Raw genomic sequence first — 23,944 nt, 5'->3', positions numbered from 1 at the left:
GACCCATCTGCAGGACGGAGATGCAGCCGGGAGATGAGCGGCGCGAGGCGCTCATCTCCCGGCCGGCAGCAGCGGAAGGACCCCGACCGCCGGCGCTGCTGACCTCCATGCAGAAGGGAGGACCGGGGAGCGGCGCTGCGGGTCGGGATACTTCTGCAGCGAGCGCCTGCTCGGCCAAGACCGCGACCAATAACCGATTTGTGCGGCACATTTAAATAGCGGCTGCGACCAATTGGATGTCAGCGCCGCTCCCCGGTCCTCCCTTCACACCCTAGCCGCATGGATGTCAGCGGCGCTGCCTGTTGAGATACTTCCGCTGCGAGAACCCGGGACATGAGCGGGCGCTCGCAGCAGAAGTATCCCGACCCGCAGCGCCGCTCCCCGGTCCTCCCTCGACACCCTAGCCGCTGATGTCCCCACAGTATCCGCATGGTGTTACAAAGGTCCGGACATTTGTGTTAAAAATCGCTGATTGGTCGCGGACGGTATTTAAATGTTGCGCCCAAATCGGTGATTGGTCGCGGTCTTGGCCCGCGACCAATCACTGATCTTGCCGCAAAAGTTAAACACTACTGTGCTGATTGGTCGCTGACGCTGCCCGCGACCAATCACCGATTTGGGCGCCAAATTTAAATATCGGCCGCGACCAATTACCTATCTTGGCTCCACATTTAAACACCGCTGTACTGATTGGTCGCGAACGCTATTTAAATGTGGCGCCAAAATCGGTGATTGGTCACGGCCGATATTTAAATTTGGCGCCCAAATCGGTGATTGGTCGCGGGCAGCGCCAGCGACCAATCAGCGATTTTTAACACAAATGTCCGGACCTTTGTAACACCATGCGGATACTGTGGGGACATCAGCGGCTAGCGTGTCAAGGCAGGACCGGGGAGCGGCGCTGCGGGTTGGGATACTTCTCCTGCGAGCAGTCGCTCATGTCCCGGCTTCTCGCAGCGGAAGTATCCGCACAGGCAGCGGCGCTCCCCGGTCCTCACCAATACGATTCCGCTCCCCGATCCTCACCAATACGATTCGCTGATTGGTCGCGCTCTCCGCCCGCGACCAATCAGTGATCTTGGCGCTAAAGTTAAACACCGCTCTGCTGATTGGTTGCGGCCGCTGCCCGCGACCAATCACCGATTTGGGCGCCACATTTAAATAGCGGCCGTGACCAATCACCGATCTTGCCGCCACATTTAAACACTGCTGTACTGATTGGTCGCGGACGCCAGCCGCGACCAATCAGCGAGCTTGGCGCCAAATTTAAACAACGCTCTGCTGATTGGTCGCGGACGCCAGATGCGACCAATCAGCGAGATTGGCGCCAAATTTAAACAACGCTCTGCTGATTGGTCGCGGCTGGAGTCCGCAACCAATCAGCGAGATTGGCGCAAAATTTAAACAACGCTCTGCTGATTGGTCGCGGATGACAGCCGACCGCGACCAATCAGCGAGATTAGCGCAAAATTTAAACAACGCTCTATTGATTGGTCGCGGCCGCCAGCCGACCGCGACCAATCAGCGAGATTGGCGCCTAATTTAAACAGCGCTATGATCTCCCGACGGCAAGTGTGAACGGAGGACCGAGGAGCGGCGCCGCCGGTCAGGATGCTTCTGCTGCGAGCAGCCGCTCATCTCCCAGCTGCTCGCAGCGGAAGTACCCGCACAGGCAGTGCCGCTCCCCGGTCCTCACTAATACGACGCTGATTGGTTGCGGCCGCCGGCCCCGACCAATCATCGATATGGGCGGCAAATTTAAACCCCGCTCTGCTGAAAGGTCGCGGACGCCAGCCGCGACCAATCAGCGAGATTGGCACCAAATTTAAACAATGCTCTGCTAATTGGTCGCGGTCGCTGGCCGCGAACAATCAGCAGTATTGGCGCAAAATTTAAATCCCGCTCTGCTGATTGGTCGCGGTGGCCGGCCACGACCAATCAGCAATTTTGGTGCCAAATTTAAACACCGCTCTGCTCATTGGTTGCGGTTACCGGTCACGAATAACCAGCTTTATTGGCGACAAATTTAAACACCGCTCTGCTGATTGGTCGCAGCCGTGACCAATCACCATTATTGGCGCCAAATTTAAATACCGCTCTGCTGATTGTCCGCGACCGCCGGCCACAAACAATCAGCATTATTGGCGCCAAATTTAAACCCCGCTCTGCTGATTAGTCGCGACCGCCGGCCGTGACCAATCTGCGATATAGGCGCCAAATTTTAACACCGCTTTGCTGATTGGTCGCGGTTGCCGGCCTCGACCAATCAGCTATTTTGGCGCCAAATGTAAACACCGCTCTGCTGCTTGCGCCCGGTCGGCCGCAAACCTATTCTAGAATACCCGATGCGTTAGAATCGGGCCACCATCTAGTGTACTAATAACTGGCAGTAGTGAGTCAGTGCAGATAATCCTCTGTGAGCTCAGCAGCAACCCATATCTCCTGTCCTGATAGTGTGTCAGGACAGACAATCCTCTGTGAGCTCAGCAGCAGCCCATGTCTCCTGTCCTGATAGTTAGTGTGTCAGTGCAGACAATCCTCTGTGAGCTCAGCAGCAGCCCATGTCTCCTGTCGTGATAGTTAGTGAGTCAGTGCAGACAATCCTCTGTGAGCTCAGCAGCAGTGCATGTCTCCTGTCCTGATAGTGTGTCAGTGCAGACAATCCTCTGTGAGCTCAGCAGCAGCCCATGTCTTCTGTCCAGATAGTTAGTGTGTCAGTGCAGACAATCCTCTGTGAGATGAGCAGCAGCCCATGTCTTCTGTCCTGATAGTGTGTCAGTGCAGAAAATCCTCTGTGAGCTGCGCAGCAGCCCATGTCTTCTGTCCTGATAGTGTGTCAGTGCAGACAATCCTCTGTGAGCTCAGAAGAAGCCCATGTCTCCTGTCCTGATACTGTGTCGGTACAGAGAATCATCTGTGAGCTCAGCAGCAGTCCATGTCTCCCGTACTGATAGTTAGTGTGTCAGTACAGACAATCCTCTGTGAGCTCAGCAGCAGTCCATGTCTCCTGTCCTGATAGTTAGTGTGTCAGTACAGACAATCCTCTGAGAGCTCAGCAGCAGCCCATGTCTCCTGTCCTGATAGTGTGTCAGTGCAGACAATCCTCTGTGAGCTCAGCAGCAGCCCATGTCTCCTGTCCTGATAGTTGGTGTGTTAGTGCAGACAATCCTCTGTGAGCTCAGCAGCAGCCCATGTCTCCTGTCCTGATAGTTAGTGTGTCAGTACAGACAATCCTCTGTGAGCTCAGCAGCAGCCCATGTCTCCTGTCCTTATAGTGTGTCAGTGCAGACAATCCTCTGTGAGCTCAGCAGCAGCCCATGTCTTCTGTCCTGATAGTTAGTGTGTCAGTGCAGACAATCCTCTGTGAGCTCAGCAGCAGCCCATGTCTCCTGTCCTGATAGTGTGTCAGTGCAGACAATCCTCTGTGAGCTCAGCAGCAGCCCATGTCTTCTGTCCTGATAGTTAGTGTGTCAGTGCAGACAATCCTCTGTAAGATCAGCAGCAGCCCATATCTCCTGTCCTGATAGTTAGTGTGTCAGTACAGACAATCCTCTGTGAGCTCAGCAGCAGCCCATGTCTCCTGTCCTGATAGTGTGTCACTGCAGACAATCCTCTGTGAGCTCAGAAGAAGCCCATGTCTCCTGCCCTGATAGTGTGTCGGTGCAGACAATCCTCTGTGAGCTCAACAGCAGCCCATGTCTCCTGTCCTGAGAGTTAGTGTGTCAGTGCAGACAATCCTCTGTGAGCTCAGCAGCAGCCCATGTCTCCGGTCCTGATAGTTAGTGTGTCAGTACAGACAATCCTCTGTGAGATCAGCAGCAGCCCATGTCTCCTGCCCTGATAGTGTGTCAGTGCAGACAATCCTCTGTGAGCTCAGCAGCAGCCCATGTCTCCTGTCCTGATAGCTACTGTGTCGGTGCAGACAATCCTCTGTGAGCTGCGCAGCAGCCCATGTCTTCTGTCCTGATAGTGTGTTAGTGCAGACAATCCTCTGTGAGCTCAGCAGCAGCCCATGTCTCCTGTCCTGATAGTTAGTGTTTCAGTACAGACAATCCTCTGTGAGCTCAGCAGCAGCCCATGTCTACTGCCCTGATAGTTAGTGTGTCAGTACAGACAATCCTCTGTGAGCTCAGCAGCAGCCCATGTCTCCTGTCCTGATAGTGTGTCAGTACAGACAATCCTCTGTGAGCTCAGCAGCAGCCCATGTCTCCTGTCCTGATAGTGTGTCAGTACAGACAATCCTCTGTGAGCTCAGCAGCAGCCCATGTCTCCTGTCCTGATAGTGTGTCAGTACAGACAATCCTCTGAGAGCTCAGCAGCAGCCCATGTCTCCTGTCCTCATAGTGTTTCAGTGCAGACAATCCTCTGTGAGCTCAGCAGCAGCCCATGTCTCCTGTCCTGATAGTGTGTCAGTGCAGACAATCCTCTGTGAGCTGAGCAGCAGCCCATGTCTTCTGTCCTGATAGTGTGTCAGTGCAGACAATCCTCTGAGAGCTCAGCAGCATCCCATGTCTTCTGTCCTGATAGTTAGTGTGTCAGTACAGACAATCCTCTGAGAGCTCAGCAGCAGCCCATGTCTCCTGTCCTGATAGTGTGTCAGTGCAGACAATCCTCTGTGAGCTCAGCAGCAGCCCATGTCTTCTGTCCTGATAGTTAGTGTGTCAGTGCAGACAATCCTCTGTAAGATCAGCAGCAGCCCATATCTCCTGTCCTGATAGTTAGTGTGTCAGTGCAGACAATCCTCTGTGAGCTCAGCAGCAGCCCATGTCTTCTGTCCTGATAGTTAGTGTGTCAGTGCAGACAATCCTCTGTAAGATCAGCAGCAGCCCATATCTCCTGTCCTGATAGTTAGTGTGTCGGTACAGACAATCCTCTGTGAGCTCAGCAGCAGCCCATGTCTCCTGTCCTGATAGTGTGTCAGTGCAGACAATCCTCTGTGAGCTGAGCAGCAGCCCATGTCTTCTGCCCTGAGAGTTAGTGTGTCAGTGCAGACAATCCTCTGTGAGCTCAGCAGCAGCCCATGTCTCCTGTCCTGATAGTTAGTGTGTCAGTACAGACAATCCTCTGTGAGCTCAGCAGCAGCCCATCTCTCCTGCCCTGATAGTGTGTCAGTGCAGACAATCCTCTGTGAGCTCAGCAGCAGCCCATGTCTCCTGTCCTGATAGCTACTGTGTCGGTGCAGACAATCCTCTGTGAGCTGCGCAGCAGCCCATGTCTTCTGTCCTGATAGTGTGTTAGTGCAGACAATCCTCTGTGAGCTCAGCAGCAGCCCATGTCTCCTGTCCTGATAGTTAGTGTTTCAGTACAGACAATCCTCTGTGAGCTCAGCAGCAGCCCATGTCTCCTGCCCTGATAGTTAGTGTGTCAGTACAGACAATCCTCTGTGAGCTCAGCAGCAGCCCATGTCTCCTGTCCTGATAGTGTGTCAGTACAGACAATCCTCTGAGAGCTCAGCAGCAGCCCATGTCTCCTGTCCTCATAGTGTTTCAGTGCAGACAATCCTCTGTGAGCTCAGCAGCAGCCCATGTCTCCTGTCCTGATAGTGTGTCAGTGCAGACAATCCTCTGTGAGCTGAGCAGCAGCCCATGTCTTCTGTCCTGATAGTGTGTCAGTGCAGACAATCCTCTGAGAGCTCAGCAGCATCCCATGTCTTCTGTCCTGATAGTTAGTGTGTCAGTACAGACAATCCTCTAAGAGCTCAGCAGCACCCCATGTCTCCTGTCCTGATAGTTAGTGTGTCAGTGCAGACAATCCTCTGTGAGCTGAGCAGCAGCCCATGTCTTCTGTCCTGATAGTTAGTGTGTCAGTGCAGACAATCCTCTGTAAGATCAGCAGCAGCCCATATCTCCTGTCCTGATAGTTAGTGTGTCGGTGCAGACAATCCTCTGTGAGCTCAGCAGCAGCCCATGTCTCCTGTCCTGATAGTTAGTGTGTCAGTGCAGACAATCCTCTGTGAGATGAGCAGCAGCCCATGTCTCCTGTCATGATAGTGTGTCAGTGCAGACAATCCTCTGTGAGCTCAGCAGCAGCCCATATCTTCTATCCTGATAGTTAGTGTGTCAGTGCAGACAATCCTCTGTAAGATCAGCAGCAGCCCATATCTCCTGTCCTGATAGTTAGTGTGTCGGCACAGACAATCCTCTGTGAGCTCAGCAGCAGCCCATGTCTCCTGTACTGATAGTGTGTCAGTGCAGACAATCCTCTGTGAGCTCAGCAGCAGCCCATGTCTTCTGTCCTGATAGTGTGTCACTGCAGACAATCCTCTGTGAGCTCAGAAGAAGCCCATGTCTCCTGCCCTGATAGTGTGTCGGTGCAGACAATCCTCTGTGAGCTCAGCAGCAGCCCATGTCTCCTGTCCTGAGAGTTAGTGTGTCAGTGCAGACAATCCTCTGTGAGCTCAGCAGCAGCCCATGTCTCCTGTCCTGATAGTTAGTGTGTCAGTACAGACAATCCTCTGTGAGCTCAGCAGCAGCCCATGTCTCCTGTCCTGATAGCTACTGTGTCGGTGCAGACAATCCTCTGTGCGCTGCGCAGCAACCCATGTCTTCTGTCCTGATAGTGTGTTAGTGCAGACAATCCTCTGTGAGCTCAGCAGCAGCCCATGTCTCCTGTCCTGATAGCTACTGTGTCGGTGCAGACAATCCTCTGTGCGCTGCGCAGCAACCCATGTCTTCTGTCCTGATAGTGTGTCAGTGCAAACAATCCTCTGTGAGCTCAGCAGCAGCCCATGTCTTCTGTCCTGATAGTGTGTCACTGCAGACAATCCTCTGTGAGCTCAGAAGAAGCCCATGTCTCCTGCCCTGATAGTGTGTCGGTGCAGACAATCCTCTGTGAGCTCAGCAGCAGCCTATGTCTCCTGCCCTGATAGTTAGTGTGTCAGTACAGACAATCCTCTAAGAGCTCAGCAGCAGCCCATGTCTCCTGCCCTGATAGTTAGTGTGTCAGTACAGACAATCCTCTGTGAGCTCAGCAGCAGCCCATGTCTCCTGTCCTGATAGTGTGTCAGTACAGACAATCCTCTGAGAGCTCAGCAGCAGCCCATGTCTCCTGTCCTCATAGTGTTTCAGTGCAGACAATCCTCTGTGAGCTCAGCAGCAGCCCATGTCTCCTGTCCTTATAGTGTGTCAGTGCAGACAATCCTCTGTGAGCTGAGCAGCAGCCCATGTCTTCTGTCCTGATAGTGTGTCAGTGCAGACAATCCTCTGTGAGCTCAGCAGCAGCCCATGTCTCCTGTTCTGATAGTTAGTGTGTCAGTGCAGACAATCCTCTGTGAGCTCACCAGCAGCCCATGTCTTCTGTCCTGATAGTTAGTGTGTCAGTGCAGACAATCCTCTGTGAGCTCAGCAGTCCATGTCTCCTGCCCTGATAGTTAATGTGTCAGTGCAGACAATCCTCTGTGAGCTCAGCAGCAGCCCATGTCTTCTGTCCTGATAGTCAGTGTGTAAGTCCAGACAATCCTCTGTGAGCTCAGCAGTCCATGTCTCCTGCCCTGATAGTTAATGTGTCAGTGCAGACAATCCTCTGTGAGCTCAGCAGCAGCCCATGTCTTCTGTCCTGATAGTTAGTGTGTCAGTGCAGACAATCCTCTGTGAGCTCAGCAGTCCATGTCTCCTGCCCTGATAGTTAATGTGTCAGTGCAGACAATCCTCTGTGAGCTCAGCAGCAGCCCATGTCTTCTGTCCTGATAGTCAGTGTGTAAGTCCAGACAATCCTCTGTGAGCTCAGCAACAGCCCATGTCTTCTATCCTGATAGTTAGTGTGTCAGTGCAGACAATCCTCTGTAAGATCAGCAGCAGTGCATATCTCCTGTCCTGATAGTTAGTGTGTCGGTGCAGACAATCCTCTGTGAGCTCAGCAGCAGCCCATGTCTTTTGTCCTGATAGTTAGTGTGTCAGTGCAGACAATCCTTTGTAAGATCAGCAGCAGCCCTTATCTCCTGTCCTGATAGTTAGTGTGTCGGTGCAGACAATCCTCTGAGAGCTCAGCAGCAGCCCATGTCTCCTGTCCTGATAGTGTGTCAGTGCAGACAATCCTCTGTGAGCTGAGCAGCAGCCCATGTCTTCTGTCCTGATAGTGTGTCAGTGCAGACAATCCTCTGAGAGCTCAGCAGCATCCCATGTCTTCTGTCCTGATAGTGTGTCAGTACAGACAATCCTCTGAGAGCTCAGCAGCACCCCATGTCTCCTGTCCTGATAGTTAGTGTGTCAGTGCAGACAATCCTCTGTGAGCTGAGCAGCAGCCCATGTCTTCTGTCCTGATAGTTAGTGTGTCAGTGCAGACAATCCTCTGTAAGATCAGCAGCAGCCCATATCTCCTGTCCTGATAGTTAGTGTGTCGGTGCAGACAATCCTCTGTGAGCTCAGCAGCAGCCCATGTCTCCTGTCCTGATAGTGTGTCAGTGCAGACAATCCTCTGTGAAATGAGCAGCAGCCCATGTCTCCTGTCATGATAGTGTGTCAGTGCAGACAATCCTCTGTGAGCTCAGCAGCAGCCCATGTCTTCTGTCCTGATAGTTAGTGTGTCAGTGCAGACAATCCTCTGTAAGATCAGCAGCAGCCCATATCTCCTGTCCTGATAGTTAGTGTGTCACTGCAGACAATCCTCTGTGAGCTCAGAAGAAGCCCATGTCTCCTGCCCTGATAGTGTGTCGGTGCAGACAATCCTCTGTGAGCTCAGCAGCAGCCCATGTCTCCTGTCCTGAGAGTTAGTGTGTCAGTACAGACAATCCTCTGTGAGCTCAGCAGCAGCCCATGTCTCCTGTCCTGATAGTTAGTGTGTCAGTGCAGACAATCCTCTGTGAGCTCAGCAGCAGCCCATGTCTCCTGTCCTGATAGTTAGTGTGTCAGTACAGACAATCCTCTGTGAGCTCAGCAGCAGCCCATGTCTCCTGCCTGATAGTTAGTGTGTCAGAGCAGACAATCCTCTGTGAGCTCAGCAGCAGCCCATGTCTTCTGTCCTGATAGTTAGTGTGTCAGTGCAGACAATCCTCTGTGAGCTCAGCAGTCCATGTCTCCTGCCCTGATAGTTAATGTGTCAGTGCAGACAATCCTCTGTGAGCTCAGCAGCAGCCCATGTCTCCTGTCCTGATAGTTAGTGTGTCAGTGCAGACAATCCTCTGTGCGCTGCGCAGCAACCCATGTCTTCTGTCCTGATAGTGTGTTAGTGCAGACAATCCTCTGTGAGCTCAGCCGCAGCCCATGTCTCCTGTCCTGATAGTTAGTGTGTCAGTACAGACAATCCTCTGTGAGCTCAGCAGCAGTGCATGTCTCCTGCCCTGATAGTTAGTGTGTCAGAGCAGACAATCCTCTGTGAGCTCAGCAGCAGCCCATGTCTTCTGTCCTGATAGTTAGTGTGTCAGTGCAGACAATCCTCTGTGAGCTCAGCAGTCCATGTCTCCTGCCCTGATAGTTAATGTGTCAGTGCAGACAATCCTCTGTGAGCTCAGCAACAGCCCATGTCTTCTATCCTGATAGTTAGTGTGTCAGTGCAGACAATCCTCTGTGAGCTGAGCAGCAGCCCATGTCTTCTGTCCTGATAGTGTGTCAGTGCAGACAATCCTCTGTGAGCTGAGCAGCAGCCCATGTCTCCTGTCCTGATAGTGTGTCAGTGCAGACAATCCTCTGTGAGCTCAGCAGCAGCCCATGTCTTCTGTCCTGATAGTGTGTCAGTGCAGACAATCCTCTGTGAGCTCAGCAGCAGCCCATGTCTCCTGTCCTGATAGTTAGTGTGTCAGTGCAGACAATCCTCTGTGCGCTGCGCAGCAACCCATGTCTTCTGTCCTGATAGTGTGTTAGTGCAGACAATCCTCTGTGAGCTCAGCCGCAGCCCATGTCTCCTGTCCTGATAGTTAGTGTGTCAGTGCAGACAATCCTCTGTGAGCTCAGCAGTCCATGTCTCCTGCCCTGATAGTTAATGTGTCAGTGCAGACAATCCTCTGTGAGCTCAGCAGCAGCCCATGTCTTCTGTCCTGATAGTCAGTGTGTAAGTCCAGACAATCCTCTGTGAGCTCAGCAACAGCCCATGTCTTCTATCCTGATAGTTAGTGTGTCAGTGCAGACAATCCTCTGTAAGATCAGCAGCAGTGCATATCTCCTGTCCTGATAGTTAGTGTGTCGGTGCAGACAATCCTCTGTGAGCTCAGCAGCAGCCCATGTCTTTTGTCCTGATAGTTAGTGTGTCAGTGCAGACAATCCTTTGTAAGATCAGCAGCAGCCCTTATCTCCTGTCCTGATAGTTAGTGTGTCGGTGCAGACAATCCTCTGAGAGCTCAGCAGCAGCCCATGTCTCCTGTCCTCATAGTGTTTCAGTGCAGACAATCCTCTGTGAGCTCAGCAGCAGCCCATGTCTCCTGTCCTGATAGTGTGTCACTGCAGACAATCCTCTGAGAGCTCAGCAGCATCCCATGTCTTCTGTCCTGATAGTGTGTCAGTACAGACAATCCTCTGAGAGCTCAGCAGCACCCCATGTCTCCTGTCCTGATAGTTAGTGTGTCAGTGCAGACAATCCTCTGTGAGCTGAGCAGCAGCCCATGTCTTCTGTCCTGATAGTGTGTCAGTGCAGACAATCCTCTGAGAGCTCAGCAGCATCCCATGTCTTCTGTCCTGATAGTGTGTCAGTACAGACAATCCTCTGAGAGCTCAGCAGCACCCCATGTCTCCTGTCCTGATAGTGTGTCAGTGCAGACAATCCTCTGTGAGCTGAGCAGCAGCCCATGTCTTCTGTCCTGATAGTTAGTGTGTCAGTGCAGACAATCCTCTGTAAGATCAGCAGCAGCCCATATCTCCTGTCCTGATAGTTAGTGTGTCGGTGCAGACAATCCTCTGTGAGCTCAGCAGCAGCCCATGTCTCCTGTCCTGATAGTGTGTCAGTGCAGACAATCCTCTGTGAGATGAGCAGCAGCCCATGTCTCCTGTCATGATAGTGTGTCAGTGCAGACAATCCTCTGTGAGCTCAGCAGCAGCCCATGTCTTCTGTCCTGATAGTTAGTGTGTCAGTGCAGACAATCCTCTGTAAGATCAGCAGCAGCCCATATCTCCTGTCCTGATAGTTAGTGTGTCACTGCAGACAATCCTCTGTGAGCTCAGAAGAAGCCCATGTCTCCTGCCCTGATAGTGTGTCGGTGCAGACAATCCTCTGTGAGCTCAGCAGCAGCCCATGTCTCCTGTCCTGAGAGTTAGTGTGTCAGTACAGACAATCCTCTGTGAGCTCAGCAGCAGCCCATGTCTCCTGTCCTGATAGTTAGTGTGTCAGTACAGACAATCCTCTGTGAGCTCAGCAGCAGCCCATGTCTCCTGTCCTGATAGTTAGTGTGTCAGTACAGACAATCCTCTGTGAGCTCAGCAGCAGCCCATGTCTCCTGTCCTGATAGTTAGTGTGTCAGTGCAGACAATCCTCTGTGAGCTCAGCAGCAGCCCATGTCTCCTGTCCTGATAGTTAGTGTGTCAGTACAGACAATCCTCTGTGAGCTCAGCAGCAGCCCATGTCTCCTGCCTGATAGTTAGTGTGTCAGTGCAGACAATCCTCTGTGCGCTGCGCAGCAACCCATGTCTTCTGTCCTGATAGTGTGTTAGTGCAGACAATCCTCTGTGAGCTCAGCCGCAGCCCATGTCTCCTGTCCTGATAGTTAGTGTGTCAGTACAGACAATCCTCTGTGAGCTCAGCAGCAGTGCATGTCTCCTGCCCTGATAGTTAGTGTGTCAGAGCAGACAATCCTCTGTGAGCTCAGCAGCAGCCCATGTCTTCTGTCCTGATAGTTAGTGTGTCAGTGCAGACAATCCTCTGTGAGCTCAGCAGTCCATGTCTCCTGCCCTGATAGTTAATGTGTCAGTGCAGACAATCCTCTGTGAGCTCAGCAGCAGCCCATGTCTCCTGCCCTGATAGTTAATGTGTCAGTGCAGACAATCCTCTGTGAGCTCAGCAACAGCCCATGTCTTCTATCCTGATAGTTAGTGTGTCAGTGCAGACAATCCTCTGTGAGTTGAGCAGCAGCCCATGTCTTCTGTCCTGATAGTGTGTCAGTGCAGACAATCCTCTGTGAGCTGAGCAGCAGCCCATGTCTCCTGTCCTGATAGTGTGTCAGTGCAGACAATCCTCTGTGAGCTGAGCAGCAGCCCATGTCTTCTGTCCTGATAGTGTGTCAGTGCAGACAATCCTCTGTGAGCTCAGCAGCAGCCCATGTCTCCTGTCCTGATAGTTAGTGTGTCAGTGCAGACAATCCTCTGTGCGCTGCGCAGCAACCCATGTCTTCTGTCCTGATAGTGTGTTAGTGCAGACAATCCTCTGTGAGCTCAGCCGCAGCCCATGTCTCCTGTCCTGATAGTTAGTGTGTCAGTGCAGACAATCCTCTGTGAGCTCAGCAGTCCATGTCTCCTGCCCTGATAGTTAATGTGTCAGTGCAGACAATCCTCTGTGAGCTCAGCAGCAGCCCATGTCTTCTGTCCTGATAGTCAGTGTGTAAGTCCAGACAATCCTCTGTGAGCTCAGCAACAGCCCATGTCTTCTATCCTGATAGTTAGTGTGTCAGTGCAGACAATCCTCTGTAAGATCAGCAGCAGTGCATATCTCCTGTCCTGATAGTTAGTGTGTCGGTGCAGACAATCCTCTGTGAGCTCAGCAGCAGCCCATGTCTTTTGTCCTGATAGTTAGTGTGTCAGTGCAGACAATCCTTTGTAAGATCAGCAGCAGCCCTTATCTCCTGTCCTGATAGTTAGTGTGTCGGTGCAGACAATCCTCTGAGAGCTCAGCAGCAGCCCATGTCTCCTGTCCTCATAGTGTTTCAGTGCAGACAATCCTCTGTGAGCTCAGCAGCAGCCCATGTCTCCTGTCCTGATAGTGTGTCAGTGCAGACAATCCTCTGTGAGCTGAGCAGCAGCCCATGTCTTCTGTCCTGATAGTGTGTCAGTGCAGACAATCCTCTGAGAGCTCAGCAGCATCCCATGTCTTCTGTCCTGATAGTGTGTCAGTACAGACAATCCTCTGAGAGCTCAGCAGCACCCCATGTCTCCTGTCCTGATAGTGTGTCAGTGCAGACAATCCTCTGTGAGCTGAGCAGCAGCCCATGTCTTCTGTCCTGATAGTTAGTGTGTCAGTGCAGACAATCCTCTGTAAGATCAGCAGCAGCCCATATCTCCTGTCCTGATAGTTAGTGTGTCGGTGCAGACAATCCTCTGTGAGCTCAGCAGCAGCCCATGTCTCCTGTCCTGATAGTGTGTCAGTGCAGACAATCCTCTGTGAGATGAGCAGCAGCCCATGTCTCCTGTCATGATAGTGTGTCAGTGCAGACAATCCTCTGTGAGCTCAGCAGCAGCCCATGTCTTCTGTCCTGATAGTTAGTGTGTCAGTGCAGACAATCCTCTGTAAGATCAGCAGCAGCCCATATCTCCTGTCCTGATAGTTAGTGTGTCACTGCAGACAATCCTCTGTGAGCTCAGAAGAAGCCCATGTCTCCTGCCCTGATAGTGTGTCGGTGCAGACAATCCTCTGTGAGCTCAGCAGCAGCCCATGTCTCCTGTCCTGAGAGTTAGTGTGTCAGTACAGACAATCCTCTGTGAGCTCAGCAGCAGCCCATGTCTCCTGTCCTGATAGTTAGTGTGTCAGTACAGACAATCCTCTGTGAGCTCAGCAGCAGCCCATGTCTCCTGTCCTGATAGTTAGTGTGTCAGTACAGACAATCCTCTGTGAGCTCAGCAGCAGCCCATGTCTCCTGTCCTGATAGTTAGTGTGTCAGTGCAGACAATCCTCTGTGAGCTCAGCAGCAGCCCATGTCTCCTGTCCTGATAGTTAGTGTGTCAGTACAGACAATCCTCTGTGAGCTCAGCAGCAGCCCATGTCTCCTGCCTGATAGTTAGTGTGTCAGTGCAGACAATCCTCTGTGCGCTGCGCAGCAACCCATGTCTTCTGTCCTGATAGTGTGTTAGTGCAGACAATCCTCTGTGAGCTCAGCCGCAGCCCATGTCTCCTGTCCTGATAGTTAGTGTGTCAGTACAGACAATCCTCTGTGAGCTCAGCAGCAGTGCATGTCTCCTGCCCTGATAGTTAGTGTGTCAGAGCAGACAATCCTCTGTGAGCTCAGCAGCAGCCCATGTCTTCTGTCCTGATAGTTAGTGTGTCAGTGCAGACAATCCTCTGTGAGCTCAGCAGTCCATGTCTCCTGCCCTGATAGTTAATGTGTCAGTGCAGACAATCCTCTGTGAGCTCAGCAGCAGCCCATGTCTCCTGCCCTGATAGTTAATGTGTCAGTGCAGACAATCCTCTGTGAGCTCAGCAACAGCCCATGTCTTCTATCCTGATAGTTAGTGTGTCAGTGCAGACAATCCTCTGTGAGTTGAGCAGCAGCCCATGTCTTCTGTCCTGATAGTGTGTCAGTGCAGACAATCCTCTGTGAGCTGAGCAGCAGCCCATGTCTCCTGTCCTGATAGTGTGTCAGTGCAGACAATCCTCTGTGAGCTGAGCAGCAGCCCATGTCTTCTGTCCTGATAGTGTGTCAGTGCAGACAATCCTCTGTGAGCTCAGCAGCAGCCCATGTCTCCTGTCCTGATAGTTAGTGTGTCAGTGCAGACAATCCTCTGTGCGCTGCGCAGCAACCCATGTCTTCTGTCCTGATAGTGTGTTAGTGCAGACAATCCTCTGTGAGCTCAGCCGCAGCCCATGTCTCCTGTCCTGATAGTTAGTGTGTCAGTGCAGACAATCCTCTGTGAGCTCAGCAGTCCATGTCTCCTGCCCTGATAGTTAATGTGTCAGTGCAGACAATCCTCTGTGAGCTCAGCAGCAGCCCATGTCTTCTGTCCTGATAGTCAGTGTGTAAGTCCAGACAATCCTCTGTGAGCTCAGCAACAGCCCATGTCTTCTATCCTGATAGTTAGTGTGTCAGTGCAGACAATCCTCTGTAAGATCAGCAGCAGTGCATATCTCCTGTCCTGATAGTTAGTGTGTCGGTGCAGACAATCCTCTGTGAGCTCAGCAGCAGCCCATGTCTTTTGTCCTGATAGTTAGTGTGTCAGTGCAGACAATCCTTTGTAAGATCAGCAGCAGCCCTTATCTCCTGTCCTGATAGTTAGTGTGTCGGTGCAGACAATCCTCTGAGAGCTCAGCAGCAGCCCATGTCTCCTGTCCTCATAGTGTTTCAGTGCAGACAATCCTCTGTGAGCTCAGCAGCAGCCCATGTCTCCTGTCCTGATAGTGTGTCAGTGCAGACAATCCTCTGTGAGCTGAGCAGCAGCCCATGTCTTCTGTCCTGATAGTGTGTCAGTGCAGACAATCCTCTGAGAGCTCAGCAGCATCCCATGTCTTCTGTCCTGATAGTGTGTCAGTACAGACAATCCTCTGAGAGCTCAGCAGCACCCCATGTCTCCTGTCCTGATAGTTAGTGTGTCAGTGCAGACAATCCTCTGTGAGCTGAGCAGCAGCCCATGTCTTCTGTCCTGATAGTTAGTGTGTCAGTGCAGACAATCCTCTGTAAGATCAGCAGCAGCCCATATCTCCTGTCCTGATAGTTAGTGTGTCGGTGCAGACAATCCTCTGTGAGCTCAGCAGCAGCCCATGTCTCCTGTCCTGATAGTGTGTCAGTGCAGACAATCCTCTGTGAGATGAGCAGCAGCCCATGTCTCCTGTCATGATAGTGTGTCAGTGCAGACAATCCTCTGTGAGCTCAGCAGCAGCCCATGTCTTCTGTCCTGATAGTTAGTGTGTCAGTGCAGACAATCCTCTGTAAGATCAGCAGCAGCCCATATCTCCTGTCCTGATAGTTAGTGTGTCACTGCAGACAATCCTCTGTGAGCTCAGAAGAAGCCCATGTCTCCTGCCCTGATAGTGTGTCGGTGCAGACAATCCTCTGTGAGCTCAGCAGCAGCCCATGTCTCCTGTCCTGAGAGTTAGTGTGTCAGTACAGACAATCCTCTGTGAGCTCAGCAGCAGCCCATGTCTCCTGTCCTGATAGTTAGTGTGTCAGTACAGACAATCCTCTGTGAGCTCAGCAGCAGCCCATGTCTCCTGTCCTGATAGTTAGTGTGTCAGTACAGACAATCCTCTGTGAGCTCAGCAGCAGCCCATGTCTCCTGTCCTGATAGTTAGTGTGTCAGTGCAGACAATCCTCTGTGAGCTCAGCAGCAGCCCATGTCTCCTGTCCTGATAGTTAGTGTGTCAGTACAGACAATCCTCTGTGAGCTCAGCAGCAGCCCATGTCTCCTGCCTGATAGTTAGTGTGTCAGTGCAGACAATCCTCTGTGCGCTGCGCAGCAACCCATGTCTTCTGTCCTGATAGTGTGTTAGTGCAGACAATCCTCTGTGAGCTCAGCCGCAGCCCATGTCTCCTGTCCTGATAGTTAGTGTGTCAGTACAGACAATCCTCTGTGAGCTCAGCAGCAGTGCATGTCTCCTGCCCTGATAGTTAGTGTGTCAGAGCAGACAATCCTCTGTGAGCTCAGCAGCAGCCCATGTCTTCTGTCCTGATAGTTAGTGTGTCAGTGCAGACAATCCTCTGTGAGCTCAGCAGTCCATGTCTCCTGCCCTGATAGTTAATGTGTCAGTGCAGACAATCCTCTGTGAGCTCAGCAGCAGCCCATGTCTCCTGTCCTGATAGTTAGTGTGTCAGTGCAGACAATCCTCTGTGCGCTGCGCAGCAACCCATGTCTTCTGTCCTGATAGTGTGTTAGTGCAGACAATCCTCTGTGAGCTCAGCCGCAGCCCATGTCTCCTGCCCTGATAGTTAGTGTGTCAGAGCAGACAATCCTCTGTGAGCTCAGCAGCAGCCCATGTCTCCTGCCCTGATAGTTAATGTGTCAGTGCAGACAATCCTCTGTGAGCTCAGCAACAGCCCATGTCTTCTATCCTGATAGTTAGTGTGTCAGTGCAGACAATCCTCTGTGAGTTGAGCAGCAGCCCATGTCTTCTGTCCTGATAGTGTGTCAGTGCAGACAATCCTCTGTGAGCTGAGCAGCAGCCCATGTCTTCTGTCCTGATAGTGTGTCAGTGCAGACAATCCTCTGTGAGCTCAGCAGCAGCCCATGTCTCCTGTCCTGATAGTTAGTGTGTCAGTGCAGACAATCCTCTGTGCGCTGCGCAGCAACCCATGTCTTCTGTCCTGATAGTGTGTTAGTGCAGACAATCCTCTGTGAGCTCAGCCGCAGCCCATGTCTCCTGTCCTGATAGTTAGTGTGTCAGTGCAGACAATCCTCTGTGAGCTCAGCAGTCCATGTCTCCTGCCCTGATAGTTAATGTGTCAGTGCAGACAATCCTCTGTGAGCTCAGCAGCAGCCCATGTCTTCTGTCCTGATAGTCAGTGTGTAAGTCCAGACAATCCTCTGTGAGCTCAGCAACAGCCCATGTCTTCTATCCTGATAGTTAGTGTGTCAGTGCAGACAATCCTCTGTAAGATCAGCAGCAGTGCATATCTCCTGTCCTGATAGTTAGTGTGTCGGTGCAGACAATCCTCTGTGAGCTCAGCAGCAGCCCATGTCTTTTGTCCTGATAGTTAGTGTGTCAGTGCAGACAATCCTTTGTAAGATCAGCAGCAGCCCTTATCTCCTGTCCTGATAGTTAGTGTGTCGGTGCAGACAATCCTCTGAGAGCTCAGCAGCAGCCCATGTCTCCTGTCCTCATAGTGTTTCAGTGCAGACAATCCTCTGTGAGCTCAGCAGCAGCCCATGTCTCCTGTCCTGATAGTGTGTCAGTGCAGACAATCCTCTGTGAGCTGAGCAGCAGCCCATGTCTTCTGTCCTGATAGTGTGTCAGTGCAGACAATCCTCTGAGAGCTCAGCAGCATCCCATGTCTTCTGTCCTGATAGTGTGTCAGTACAGACAATCCTCTGAGAGCTCAGCAGCACCCCATGTCTCCTGTCCTGATAGTTAGTGTGTCAGTGCAGACAATCCTCTGTGAGCTGAGCAGCAGCCCATGTCTTCTGTCCTGATAGTTAGTGTGTCAGTGCAGACAATCCTTTGTAAGATCAGCAGCAGCCCATATCTCCTGTCCTGATAGTTAGTGTGTCGGTGCAGACAATCCTCTGTGAGCTCAGCAGCAGCCCATGTCTCCTGTCCTGATAGTGTGTCAGTGCAGACAATCCTCTGTGAGATGAGCAGCAGCCCATGTCTCCTGTCATGATAGTGTGTCAGTGCAGACAATCCTCTGTGAGCTCAGCAGCAGCCCATGTCTTCTGTCCTGATAGTTAGTGTGTCAGTGCAGACAATCCTCTGTAAGATCAGCAGCAGCCCATATCTCCTGTCCTGATAGTTAGTGTGTCACTGCAGACAATCCTCTGTGAGCTCAGAAGAAGCCCATGTCTCCTGCCCTGATAGTGTGTCGGTGCAGACAATCCTCTGTGAGCTCAGCAGCAGCCCATGTCTCCTGTCCTGAGAGTTAGTGTGTCAGTACAGACAATCCTCTGTGAGCTCAGCAGCAGCCCATGTCTCCTGTCCTGATAGTTAGTGTGTCAGTACAGACAATCCTCTGTGAGCTCAGCAGCAGCCCATGTCTCCTGTCCTGATAGTTAGTGTGTCAGTGCAGACAATCCTCTGTGCGCTGCGCAGCAACCCATGTCTTCTGTCCTGATAGTGTGTTAGTGCAGACAATCCTCTGTGAGCTCGGCCGCAGCCCATGTCTCCTGTCCTGATAGTTAGTGTGTCAGTACAGACAATCCTCTGTGAGCTCAGCAGCAGCCCATGTCTCCTGCCCTGATAGTTAGTGTGTCAGTACAGACAATCCTCTGTGAGCTCAGCAGCAGCCCATGTCTCCTGTCCTGATAGTGTGTCAGTACAGACAATCCTCTGAGAGCTCAGCAGCAGCCCATGTCTCCTGTCCTCATAGTGTTTCAGTGCAGACAATCCTCTGTGAGCTCAGCAGCAGCCCATGTCTCCTGTCCTGATAGTGTGTCAGTGCAGACAATCCTCTGTGAGCTGAGCAGCAGCCCATGTCTTCTGTCCTGATAGTGTGTCAGTGCAGACAATCCTCTGTGAGCTCAGCAGCAGCCCATGTCTCCTGTTCTGATAGTTAGTGTGTCAGTGCAGACAATCCTCTGTGAGCTCAGCAGCAGCCCATGTCTCCTGCCCTGATAGTTAGTGTGTCAGTGCAGACAATCCTCTGTGAGCTCAGCAGCAGTGCATGTCTCCTGCCCTGATAGTTAGTGTGTCAGAGCAGACAATCCTCTGTGAGCTCAGCAGCAGCCCATGTCTTCTGTCCTGATAGTTAGTGTGTCAGTGCAGACAATCCTCTGTGAGCTCAGCAGTCCATGTCTCCTGTCCTGATAGTTAATGTGTCAGTGCAGACAATCCTCTGTGAGCTCAGCAGCAGCCCATGTCTTCTGTCCTGATAGTTAGTGTGTCAGTCCAGACAATCCTCTGTGAGCTCAGCAACAGCCCATGTCTTCTATCCTGATAGTTAGTGTGTCAGTGCAGACAATCCTCTGTAAGATCAGCAGCAGTGCATATCTCCTGTCCTGATAGTTAGTGTGTCGGTGCAGACAATCCTCTGTGAGCTCAGCAGCAGCCCATGTCTTTTGTCCTGATAGTTAGTGTGTCAGTGCAGACAATCCTCTGTAAGATCAGCAGCAGCCCATATCTCCTGTCCTGATAGTTAGTGTGTCGGCACAGACAATCCTCTGTGAGCTCAGCAGCAGCCCATGTCTCCTGTCCTGATAGTGTGTCAGTGCAGACAATCCTCTGTGAGCTCAGCAGCAGCCCATATCTTCTGTCCTGATAGTTAGTGTGTCGGCACAGACAATCCTCTGTGAGCTCAGCAGCAGCCCATGTCTCCTGTCATGATAGTGTGTCAGTGCAGACAATCCTCTGTGAGCTCAGCAGCAGCCCATGTCTTCTGTCCTGATAGTTAGTGTGTCAGTGCAGACAATCCTCTGTAAGATCAGCAGTAGCCCATATCTCCTGTCCTGATAGTTAGTGTGTCGGCACAGACAATCCTCTGTGAGCTCAGCAGCAGCCCATGTCTCCTGTCCTGATAGTGTGTCAGTGCACACAATCCTCTGTGAGCTGAGCAGCAGCCCATGTCTTCTGCCCTGATAGTGTGTCACTGCAGACAATCCTCTGTGAGCTCAGAAGAAGCCCATGTCTCCTGTCCTGAGAGTTAGTGTGTCAGTGCAGACAATCCTCTGTGAGCTCAGCAGCAGCCCATGTCTCCTGTCCTGATAGTTAGTGTGTCAGTACAGACAATCCTCTGTGAGCTCAGCAGCAGACCATGTCTCCTGCCCTGATAGTGTGTCAGTGCAGACAATCCTCTGTGAGCTCAGCAGCAGCCCATGTCTCCTGTCCTGATAGCTACTGTGTCGGTGCAGACAATCCTCTGTGAGCTGAGCAGCAGCCCATGTCTCCTGTCCTGATAGTTAGTGTGTCAGTACAGACAATCCTCTGTGAGCTCAGCAGCAGCCCATGTCTCCTGTCCTGATAGTGTGTCAGTACAGACAATCCTCTGAGAGCTCAGCAGCAGCCCATGTCTCCTGTCCTCATAGTGTTTCAGTGCAGACAATCCTCTGTGAGCTCAGCAGCAGCCCATGTCTCCTGTCCTGATAGTGTGTCAGTGCAGACAATCCTCTGTGAGCTGAACAGCAGCCCATGTCTTCTGTCCTGATAGTGTGTCAGTGCAGACAATCCTCTGAGAGCTCAGCAGCATCCCATGTCTTCTGTCCTGATAGTTAGTGTGTCAGTACAGACAATCCTCTGAGAGCTCAGCAGCAGCCCATGTCTCCTGTCCTGATAGTTAGTGTGTCAGTGCAGACAATCCTCTGTGAGCTCAGCAGCAGCCCATGTCTCCTGTCCTGATAGTTAGTGTGTTAGTGCAGACAATCCTCTGTGAGCTCAGCAGCAGCCCATGTCTCCTGTCCTGATAGTTAGTGTGTCAGTGCAGACAATCCTCTGAGAGCTCAGCAGCATCCCATGTCTTCTGTCCTGATAGTTAGTGTGTCAGTACAGACAATCCTCTGTGAGCTCAGCAGCAGCCCATGTCTCCTGTCCTGATAGTTAGTGTGTTAGTACAGACAATCCACTGTGAGCTCAGCAGCAGCCCATGTCTCCTGTCCTGATAGTGTGTCAGTGCAGACAATCCTCTGTGAGATGAGCAGCAGTCCATGTCTCCTGTCATGATAGTGTGTCAGTGCAGACAATCCTCTGTGAGCTGAGCAGCAGCCCATGTCTTCTGTCCTGATAGTGTGTCACTGCAGACAATCCTCTGTGAGCTCAGAAGAAGCCCATGTCTCCTGCCCTGATAGTGTGTCGGTGCAGGCAATCCTCTGTGAGCTCAGCAGCAGCCCATGTCTCCTGTCCTGATAGTTAGTGTGTCAGTACAGACAATCCTCTGTGAGCTCAGCAGCAGCCCATGTCTCCTGCCCTGATAGTGTGTCAGTGCAGACAATCCTCTGTGAGCTCAGCAGCAGCCCATGTCTCCTGTCCTGATAGCTACTGTGTCGGTGCAGACAATCCTCTGTGAGCTGCGCAGCAACCCATGTCTTCTGTCCTGATAGTGTGTTAGTGCAGACAATCCTCTGTGAGCTCAGCAGCAGCCCATGTCTCCTGTCCTGATAGTTAGTGTGTCAGTACAGACAATCCTCTGTGAGCTCAGCAGCAGCCCATGTCTCCTGCCCTGATAGTTAGTGTGTCAGTACAGACAATCCTCTGTGAGCTCAGCAGCAGCCCATGTCTCCTGTCCTGATAGTGTGTCAGTACAGACAATCCTCTGAGAGCTCAGCAGCAGCCCATGTCTCCTGTCCTCATAGTGTTTCAGTGCAGACAATCCTCTGTGAGCTCAGCAGCAGCCCATGTCTCCTGTCCTGATAGTGTGTCAGTACAGACAATCCTCTGTGAGCTGAGCAGCAGCCCATGTCTTCTGTCCTGATAGTTAGTGTGTCAGTGCAGACAATCCTCTGTGAGCTCAGCAGTCCATGTCTCCTGTCCTGATAGTTTATATGTCAGTACAGACAATCCTCTGTGAGCTCAGCAGTCCATGTCTCCTGTCCTGATGGTGTGTCAGAGCCGACAATCCTCTGTGATCTCAGCAGCAGCCCATGTCTCCTGTCCTGATAGTGTGTCAGTGCAGACAATCCTCTGTGAGCTCAGCAGCAGTCCATGTCTTCTGTCCTGATAGTTAGTGTGTCAGTCCAGACAATCCTCTGTGAGCTCAGCAGCAGCCCATGTCTCCTGTCCTGATAGTGTGTCAGTGCAGACAATCTTCTGTGAGCTCAGCAGCAGCCCATGTCTTCTGTCCTGATAGTTAGTGTGTCAGTGCAGACAATCCTCTGTAAGATCAGCAGCAGCCCATATCTCCTGTCCTGATAGTTAGTGTGTCGGTGCAGACAATCCTCTGTGAGCTCAGCAGCAGCCCATGTCTCCTGTCCTGATAGTGTGTCAGTGCAGACAATCCTCTGTGAGCTGAGCAGCAGCCCATGTCTCCTGTCCTGATAGTGTGTCAGTGCAGACAATCCTCTGTGAGCTCAGAAGAAGCCCATGTCTCCTGCCCTGATAGTGTGTCGGTGCAGACAATCCTCTGTGAGCTCAGCAGCAGCCTATGTCTCCTGTCCTGAGACTTAGTGTGTCAGTGCAGACAATCCTCTGTGAGCTCAGCAGCAACCCATGTCTCCTGTCCTGATAGTTAGTGTGTCAGTACAGACAATCCTCTGTGAGCTCAGCAGCAGCCCATGTCTCCTGCCCTGATACTGTGTCAGTGCAGACAATCCTCTGTGAGCTCAGCAGCAGCCCATGTCTCCTGTCCTGAGACTTAGTGTGTCAGTGCAGATAATCCTCTGTGAGCTCAGCAGCAGCCCATGTCTCCTGTCCTGATAGTTAGTGTGTCAGTACATACAATCCTCTGTGAGCTCAGCAGCAGCCCATGTCTCCTGCCCTGATACTGTGTCAGTGCAGACAATCCTCTGTGAGCTCAGCAGCAGCCCATGTCTCCTGTCCTGATACTTACTGTGTCGGTGCAGACTATCCTCTGTGAGCTGCGCAGCAACCCATGTCTCCTGCCATGATAGTTAGTGTGTCAGTGCAGACAATCCTCTGTGAGCTCAGCAGCAGCCCATGTCTCCTGTCCTGATAGTTAGTGTGTCAGTGCAGACAATCCTCTGTGAGCTCAGCAGCAGCCCATGTCTCCTGCCCTGATAGTTAGTGTGTCAGTACAGACAATCCTCTGTGAGCTCAGCAGCAGCCCATGTCTCCTGTCCTGATAGTTAGTGTGTCAGTGCAGACAATCCTCTGTGAGCTCAGCAGCAGCCCATGTCTTCTGTCCTGATAGTTAGTGTGTCAGTACAGACAATCCTCTGTGAGATCAGCAGTCCAAGTCTCCTGTCCTGATAGTTAGTGTGTCAGTACAGACAATCCTCTGTGAGCTCAGCAGTCCATGTCTCCTGTCCTGATAGTGTGTCAGTGCAGACAATCATCTGTGAGCTCAGCAGCAGCCCATGTCTCCTGTCCTGATAGTGTGTCAGTGCAGACAATCCTCTGTGAGCTGAGCAGCAGCCCATGTCTTCTGTCCTGATAGTTAGTGTCTCAGTGCAGACAATCCTCTGTGAGCTCAGCAGCAGCCCATGTCTTCTGTCCTGATAGTTAGTGTGTCAGTGCAGACAATCCTCTGTAAGATCAGCAGCAGCGCATATCTCCTGTCCTGATAGTTAGTGTGTCGGTGCAGACAATCCTCTGTGAGCTCAACAGCAGCCCATGTCTCCTGTCCTGATAGTTAGTGTGTCGGTGCAGACAATCCTCTGTGAGCTCAACAGCAGCCCATGTCTCCTGTCCTGATAGTGTGTCAGTGCAGACAATCCTCTGTGAGCTGAGCAGCAGCCCATGTCTTCTGTCCTGATAGTGTGTCACTGCAGACAATCCTCTGTGAGCTCAGAAGAAGCCCATGTCTCCTGCCCTGATAGTGTGTCGGTGCAGACAATCCTCTGTGAGCTCAGCAGCAGCCCATGTCTCCTGTCCTGATAGTTAGTGTGTCAGTACAGACAATCCTCTGTGAGCT

General features: G+C 52.0%; 1 protein-coding gene across 1 annotated transcript in view; it reads left to right on the top strand.

Annotated features, from left to right (window-relative positions):
- LOC141154618 (complement C5-like) overlaps positions 1-23,944 on the top strand; it is a 154,816-nt gene that overhangs the window by 38,710 nt on the left and 92,162 nt on the right. The window lies entirely within an intron of this gene.

This window comes from Phyllobates terribilis, unplaced genomic scaffold (genome assembly GCF_046119375.1).
Source record: "Phyllobates terribilis strain yellow unplaced genomic scaffold, ASM4611937v1 Scaffold_7__3_contigs__length_470593459, whole genome shotgun sequence".
Lineage (NCBI taxonomy): Eukaryota > Metazoa > Chordata > Amphibia > Anura > Dendrobatidae > Phyllobates > Phyllobates terribilis.
The sequence above is the reverse complement of the archived record's forward strand: the minus strand, read 5'-3'. Positions and strand labels throughout refer to the sequence as shown.